The sequence below is a fragment of the Saccostrea cucullata genome, unplaced genomic scaffold (genome assembly GCF_032062105.1).
Source record: "Saccostrea cucullata isolate Sc308-1 unplaced genomic scaffold, CSIRO_AGI_Scuc_v1 ctg12574, whole genome shotgun sequence".
NCBI classification, from domain to species: domain Eukaryota; kingdom Metazoa; phylum Mollusca; class Bivalvia; order Ostreida; family Ostreidae; genus Saccostrea; species Saccostrea cuccullata.
In genome coordinates, this window is record NW_026925126.1 from 16,362 (window position 1) to 24,969 (window position 8,608).

At 31.0% G+C, this 8,608-nt stretch overlaps 1 pseudogene; it reads left to right on the plus strand.

The window, feature by feature from the left end:
• The first annotated feature begins 3,716 nt into the window (after positions 1–3,716).
• On the plus strand, positions 3,717–7,149 carry LOC134268103 (uncharacterized; annotated as a pseudogene).
• Positions 7,150–8,608: the final 1,459 nt, after the last annotated feature.

Sequence of the window (8,608 nt, forward strand, 5' to 3'; positions counted from 1 at the left end):
TGAAAGAAATGGTTTGTTTCTTAACACCTGGCACACATATTAATACTCTCTTCAAAACTATCAATTGTCCATGAGTTCGGTTCTTGTTGTAGTTATGGATTCATCTTCTCATGTATGTCTATAAACAGTTGTAACCAGATTCGAATCACGAGTCCATGTCATACAAAGGTCGAAGCCCATGTTTGAGCGATTTAAACTCAGATCTAACTAACATGAAGACACAATACTACATAAAGACTGTGCTTAAACCAGAGATCCAAAAGACAGGACCTTACAATATACTAGACACTGACGACTTATACTTTTACCACGTGTTTCAATAAGCAATGGTAATCAGACTACAATATACCAGCAGAGCAGGCTTCATTATAGGTATGTTTTGTGAAAGATTTGAAAAGAGCCTATCTTTACAAGCGCTCAAAAAGTCATGGATGACCCGCGGATGAACACGAAAGATGCAGAGGGCACTGAAAACCTAGACCAAGGTCTATGAACTCAGTTATACAATGGCGAGGCATCACCATCATAAACACAGATTATAGGCGCTTTAATCTATATAAATCGTTACTACAACAAAAAAAAGAAGCAATGCTACGCTGTCTCATGTCATGGAATAACGTCAGCAAAGAGTGTAAGCTAGACGATAGAATCTGGGTAGAACTATTACGCGAAGTAATACGTTATGAAAGCTCTGGTGGACTCGTAGGACAGAAGATTATATTCATAGCAAGAGATGAAAGTGTTGTGGCAAAATAATCCAAGACTTTGCATATATAATACAGTATTTTTTTTATTTTCTGATTTTCTAATAAAAAAACACACATCACAGTTCTTCATAGTCTTTGTGTTTCCAATTTATTTATATCACGCACATACGAATTCAGCAGCCAGACCATAGAATTCATGTTAACCACAGCCCATCTATCCAGTGGATTTGCCTGTGGTATTCTCTCTCCAAATATTGCTAACGTCTTTTATCTAAAGATTTTTTTGTTAATATAATGAAGCATATACACATGTAATACCATGCAGCCCTAAAGGAAATAGAGCTTTTGTATAACATCTGTTACCCTCTTTGTTATGATGTCAACTAGATTAAAAACAATTTTTGCTTTGGCTTGCTAAACCTATGCAACTGAGCTAATATTTTCTATCATTTAAATTAAAAAAAGCAGCTATGCGGTGTTAAAATATAAATAATGAAACATTTTTATTGTCCTTATAAGGTTGAGGATTGTTGCGCCATCTTTGGAGGAAATAGGTAAAAAGAAAATCGTCTATTATAGTGACATGTGTTATACAGTGCATTAAGAAACATTCAATACAACAATTAATATCCAAACACCCGACCCATCGGACTTAAATGTCACTTTTGACAAAAATAAATGAAAAAAATATATATACACATATTATGCATAGCGTTTTTTTTTGTACAATAGAGCCTGCTAGTGCATGTATGAAAGGAATATACATTTTGAGGTTTGCGTGGGAAAAATTTTTTAAAAGGAAAATTACACTTTTTAAATCTGACATAGAAAAAGTTGGGTTTTATTTGATACTAAAAAATAAATTTGATCTGTAATAGGAATATTCTGTACAATTAAATAAAAAGTGGTACTCATCTACTTCTTAATCTTTAGAACAAAAATTAGTTAATCTATCTTCTAATAATTCTCGTTTATATCTTCCAGTTTCAACTCTAATTGGTAAAATTCTACATCTAATTTGAGCAAGAATAGATCTTCGAAATTTTTGAATATTCACTTTTAGGTATTTTCCAGTATTACAATACCGGTATGTTTTGAAATCTTAATACATACGTAATTTAGGTAGTTGTTTTATCTTTACTAGCTATTCATTCTCGAAATTTAATAGTAATCTACGTTCGAATTGATTGAATTCCCATAAGAAAAACATGTTTTTATTTGTTAGAAAAGTTATATGTAAACTTACAAACGTATAAATTATTCATTATTTGGTCTGACTTAAATAAATTTTGAAAATTTTATTGTTAAATAATCAAGAAGGGCATACAAAAAAATGTCAGTAAGAAATATTTACAAACATTTAATGTCTGTACTTCATGAAAAGGAAAATAAACCTATTATTTATTCATTCGTTTTTATGAAAAAAAAAACATCAAAAAGTCGAGTCAATAAAGTTCTTATTTTTGGTTGAAGTCGAAATTGAGACCAAATATGTTAAAGAGGCTAAAATAAACAGGTCAAATTTTAAAATAGACATATATTTGGCTTGGAACTATATTAGAGGTCATAATATAGAGGACCAGCATTTAGGTTAGGATAGACCAGGCTCCAAGATCATAAACTAAGAACAGACAAGTCAAAATGTCAAACGAAAATAACTTTAGAAGTCATTTTGATGATGAAACAAAATTGTCATCATATGCTTAAATTCAAATATTATTCAGGTCTACAAATATTTAAGCGAATACATTAAATAAAACTCAAGATATAAAAAAAATCAAATTTTTTAATCAAGTATGTTCTCAATTCATGGTCTTGGGGCAAGGGCGAAGGGGCCAGAGCAGAATTCTTGGTACTAGTATGTCATTTTTAATTCCTTTTTTAGATGATGGCATGCTCAAAGTGTGTAGTAAGCCAACCAGTTTTGAATCTTCGACATTTGCGTATTGGAGACCATATTGAGTATGGGAGGTATAGCTGTGTAAAAAGTATACTTAATGGGCTAGGTTGGCTTCCACTAGCTGATCAGAAGCACTTAAGGTTTGGATACCTTTATTTTCATCATGCCCTTGTGACAGACATAGACTACGTAAAGGAGAAAATAACTGTTGTAGAATTTTCTAGCAACGTAATTGCATTAGAAGAGTTTCTAAGAACATTTTCAAAGGCTGTTATTAGAGAAAACTACATATATTTTCATGATCAATTTGACTATTTGTACCGCGTTTTTCACAATAACATAGGAAATTCTCTACCAAGTCCAAGAGATATCGTAGAAAATGCACGTTTTATGCTTCAGGTTTCAGCACAAAAAAGATACAATATACTTCGGTTTAATTGTGAGCATTTAGTAAATTGGTGTGTCACAAGCAAAACTGTCTCCATCCAAGTTGAAGAAGCTTTTGAAAGATCAGTAAAGATTCTTTACGTTTTAAAAAACCTCCCGAAATCCTGCAATACTTTGTGTAAATTTTTGAAGAGATATCTCATCAAATTCCTGCAAATTTTTGAAAATATGTTGGGTCATCTTCCTTCTGAAAAAGTTTTGCCAGCATTTTCTTTTATAAAAAGGTATCTGTTCAGATATCTGGGAAGTAGCACGGCCATAGCAATGACTTTCATGCTGAAGGACGTTTACGAGTTTTACCAAGATGCAAAACTGGGAGACCTCTGCAAAGACTGCGTTCAAAAATGGCTTTTCAAACTCGTCTGTAAAATTCTATCAATGCTGCCCTCCTGGATATTTTGGTTACTTTTTGCAATTGCACTTGGTTTCAATGGTTTTTTAACTTTTAATTATATCAAGGATAAAAAACATACATATACTGAACTTCAAAATCTGGAATCAATTCGTCCAGGTGACATTATTACGTGCAATTTGTACTTGCCCTTCCATATACATGAGGTTGTTGTCACAAATTGCCAAAAGCTCTTTAAAGCAGGAAAAATTCAAAGATTGACATTTGGAATAGCAACACATACGATGAACTATTATCAACTTTAAATGAATTCTTCAGAAACAAAAAAGAAATATAGAAATTATAAATACTTACGTGGTATAATGCTGTTAGATACGGCAAGAGAAGGGGAAAAGAAAAATTCACACACTGCTCTTTATTTACCAGAGGTATTTATGAATTTATATAATGAAATATCATAAATATATGTATTTGCAAATTATATTTTAGATGATTGTTTTCAGGATAAATTGCTTTTAATGTGACGAATATATGGTCAGAAGGTAGTGGCATTAAAATAATTACAATTAAAAATATTAGAAAAACTAATATAACTACTACTTATTTTAAACTAAAGAAAAGTAGAAATTCTATTTTTTATTTGTTGTGAACTGGTTTCGTAAGCATGACACGAGATCTGTTTTTGTTAATGTTTACGTTTCACCATGTATGTTCAATTTGTTAAAGTCTAATGAGTTGGATTTGCTTTCTCTTATTTATACACTAAATTTTCTGAATTATAATTTTATGATTCCTCATAAATGCACAACAATTTTCAATTTTTTTAAGTATTAAGGATATATAAGATTTGTTAATTTGCAAGCATTTGTCAACCAAACGCGTCTCGAAATTAAAGTTTCGATAATTTCAAGACAACATGTTTATTATAATTAAATTTCCATATGAAATGATATAGCAACATATACGTCATGATATTATATAGTACATTTGAGAAGTGATTAAATTCAATCCTGCGTCTTTGTCCCTTTAATGGTTTGAACATATTTTATTGTTAAGATGAAACAACAAAAGGATTGGACACAAGTACTTAATACTGAGAACGTCCTCTCCTTTAATATACAATATATTTTTAGTAAAAATATAATTTAATATTATATATCATATAAAATTATCAAAATAATATTTATATGAAAATAAAAAGGATCAATAACGTGAAAAGTCCGAAATTTCATTCACAATAGTATAACTTTAAAACTTATATCAAATTATTTTAACGTGAAGCAAAGTCTAGAAAATTTATCTAAGTAATTAAAAATTATTTACAAGGAGCACTCGGTGGGTGTGACCGGTCGGCAGGGGATGCTTACTCCTCCATAGCATCTGATCCCACCTCTGGTGTTTCGGGGGTCCGTGTTTGCTCTGCTCTCATTTTGTACTGTTTTATGGACTTTGAGATTGAATACTATTCGTTATCTCCATATCCTTCTTCATTTCCCGAATATAGAATAGGTTAGCAAAAAACACATTTAAGCTTTAATAGTTATTATCATTCCGTGTATGGGTTACTATTCTGAATCTTTTACAAGAATTTTAAAGTATTTTTGATGGCGGCAAGAAGTTTGTCATATTTTTACCATTAAACAAAAATTTTTTACGTCCAAATAAGCCATGGCACAAGTGCTTACATATGAATCAAACTAATTAAAGGTATTTTAATAAACAAATTTTCAATTCCTTTTCAATGGTCGTGTTCAAAATCTTTTTTATTTCTCATTTTTTTTAATTCTAGGAAAACATATGTATGGCTGATGCAAAAACATTTACTTGCGAGGTATGTGCTCATTTTACAAATAATACTTTTGTCAGACGTTTAAACTGAAACTTGTAACATTTGGGGGTCTGTCTATTCGTCCTTACGTCTTTTATAATGTTTAAAATACTTCAATTTCAAGACAATATCTCAAAATTCCGAGTGCTTAGGTTGGGTTAGCTATTTCATATATCGCAGACAATATTTCCTAACGATAAATTGTAGTTCTTTTTCAGCAGTTCGAATTGTAATTTCATATTATAATTTCTTTAGACTTCAAGAATATACTTTTTAATTGAAGTAATAAAATTAAAGGTCAAAGTGAGAAATAAATATAAAACTTACAGTACTTATAAAATAAAAATAATCTGAGTTCTTTTTAAAGCTGAAGATGATCCATTCGTAAAAGGATTATTATCGTGATATTATTATTAAGGTTGTATTTGTTCTCCATATTATTCTTCTCAAGACTGTCATTATCCATCCGTTATGCAAGCCTCGGCTTTGCTCGGAGTGAAATAAATTTCACTTCAGTCCAGTCAAATTGAACAGACGTCACTATAATGTCCTTATAATAGATGTTTTCTAGTTTTGTATGCCTCTGCCACGTCAGAATAATAGTTAAGGAATATAATCAATATCGATACATGTAATATTGGTCAATGCATCACACAGTGAATCAAGAAAATTTAAAGAATTGTGGTCTCCTTCCAGAGACCTTTCACATCCATCTTGCCCTTCAACTTAAAAAAAACATAGTACATTATTTCTACAATGATGGTTTTCACTTAAGTACAGCATGGAAGAGATGCTCTTTAAAAATAAATATTCAAAATTTTCGTTTTTTTTCTCTAAAGATATATTTTTAAGAATATTTAAAATCAAATAATACTTTCTATCTGTTAGTTAATGAGAAATTTATACACTTTTCAAGTTTTAACTTTATACCTGACAAAATCTTATAGCTATTTAAATAATTTGAACATGTTCACCTTTCGCAAAACCTTAAGGATTTGTATTTATAATTTATTTTTTGGAATAGAAATGTATAGAATATAACAAAGAAATGAAAAAGAATATTCAAGGGGTATATGTATTAATTCATCTTTTTTCTCCATTCGGAAATATGTCTTTAGAGAAAGAAAAAAAACGAAAGTTTTGAATAAAGGGAAATACTGATTTTTCAAGTATCTCTAGATCTTAGAATTCTTGTTTAACACTGTCAAACATTTGATGAAAAAATAATTTCTCTTTAAAGCATAACGTTTTATTTCAGAGAGGCAAGGCAAATCATCAGTGGAGGCTTAAACATTCTGATAATGAAGTTGGAAGTGACATTTCTACGATAGTATTTTTAATAGATGATGAAAATATCAAACTTGATCATGATTTTAGTCAGGAATATCAAATAGACTTCGTTCACTACGATTTGGAAAAAGGACTGAGATTCCCTGATATTTTATTCCAATCAGCAAGAGTAGTTAAGACAGGAACCAAAGTCTTGAGCTTCAAGCACGGAAGTAGGGATATTGCTTATAAAGGGATTTTTCGGACCTATCAGTTGCATTTTTAAACAGCCCAGAAGTTGTTGTCCAAAAGGCGATCAATAAACTCGGAGAAAGACAATGGAGTTTCTTCACAAATTGGTCTTCTGATATGGCAAAAGAATGCAAACTTGTTAATCATGAAACTTACGATAGTAGAGGATTCAGACTTTGTACGATTTTGCATTCACATTGTTTTAATTTCCTCTGTGATGAGCTTTCTGGCATAGGGAGTTTGGAATACATCCTTAGGATACTTATGTATTCAAAGAAAACAGAATCTGAAAGCAATGAATAGACTGCATTCATGTTATATACTTTGAACAATGCATTGTTTGGAGAAGTGCTTCAAATTACCAGCCCTTTCTCCTGATCGTGTTTATAAATTAAATATTAATTGAGCTGGTCTAGTTTGAACTGACCCTAAAAAAACCCACTGTGTATAAACAAGAAGACATGCAGGCATTCTAATCTTCGCATAGCATGATGTATATACTGTCTATTGTTTTTTTACAAGTTTGCCAATGCTTTATTATGAGATATTTTGGGCAGGGGATAAAGTGCCCCAAAAAAACTGTTTTATGACTTCAATAGTTACACAAAAGAGTACGTTGTAAATATTTTATATTATTGATAATTCAAAAGTTTGAACTTCATATGAATGTGAGTTAAATTATTGACAGTGTAATATATACAAGGAAATATTTACATTTCCAATGTCTTTGTCCGAGATAAAATTACCAATTGTAAATGTAATTTATTTCCTCATGAATGTGTTGGCGCGGTTCCAAAAAAAAACCACGTGCAGGGCGGGACAACACCTAGAGATAACCAGGCTTGGGGCACGTGGATTGGCGGAATCAAAGCATGTAAATATAAGGAATAACTGTCTTATTTTTCGAATTCATGAAGATGATCAATGGATTGGCTTGTGTGATAATTTTATGCATAAACGCCTTCGGCGTTTATGCAAATTATCACACAAGCCAATCCATTGATCACTTCATGAATTCGAAAAATAAGACAGTTATTCCTTAAATCAAAGAAGATTGGTGCATTTGGCGTGTGAGTTGCAGGAATCATTTGTACGAAACGTTTATGTTTAAGTGTCCATGATTTGGTTGGCTCAATATAGCTGATAAGATTTTACAATCACGTCCATATTTTTTTTTTTCATTTAGTTTGAAAGGCTTTGTGATATTGTGACATTTACTGAGTATGTTCATTTTTTATAGGTGGTACTATAACATAGTAATGTTTCACAAAAAACACCTAAATATAATTACGTGTACATGTTCATGATAGAATAGAAGATTGAAATTGATTTCGCTCGAAAACCAAACTGAAACAAAATTTATCTAATTCAAAATTTCAATACATCAGTACATAAAACGAAACTGACAAAATAAATGGTTGTTTGCATGAAAGAAAAAAAACATACAGGGCTCGAACCAAACACTTTTCGCTTCGAGTGCACTGAACAGGTAGCACAACATACTGAGCTATAAAAATCATGGTGAGAAGACCCAGAGATTTTAGAAAAATGTGTTTTAAAATGTATCATTTTGTATCAAATGTCTGATCTGGTCAATTTTCATGGTAATTTTTTTTTTAGCAAATCCAAGCTCAATTTCGGGAAAATATTTTCCTTTCCTGTTGCATAGGAAACCGATAACTAAAAATACTGTTAAAATTCTATGTGACATGTCTATGAAATTTTCACTTTTCAATTACGCCAAGATTCCTGCCGAATGCCAATAAAAAGCGCCCTCCTTCTTTGAAATATCATTTATCATGTTTAGTTTAGCGGTGAGGAAATAAGGCATTGGCAATATCTTATTCAGGTTA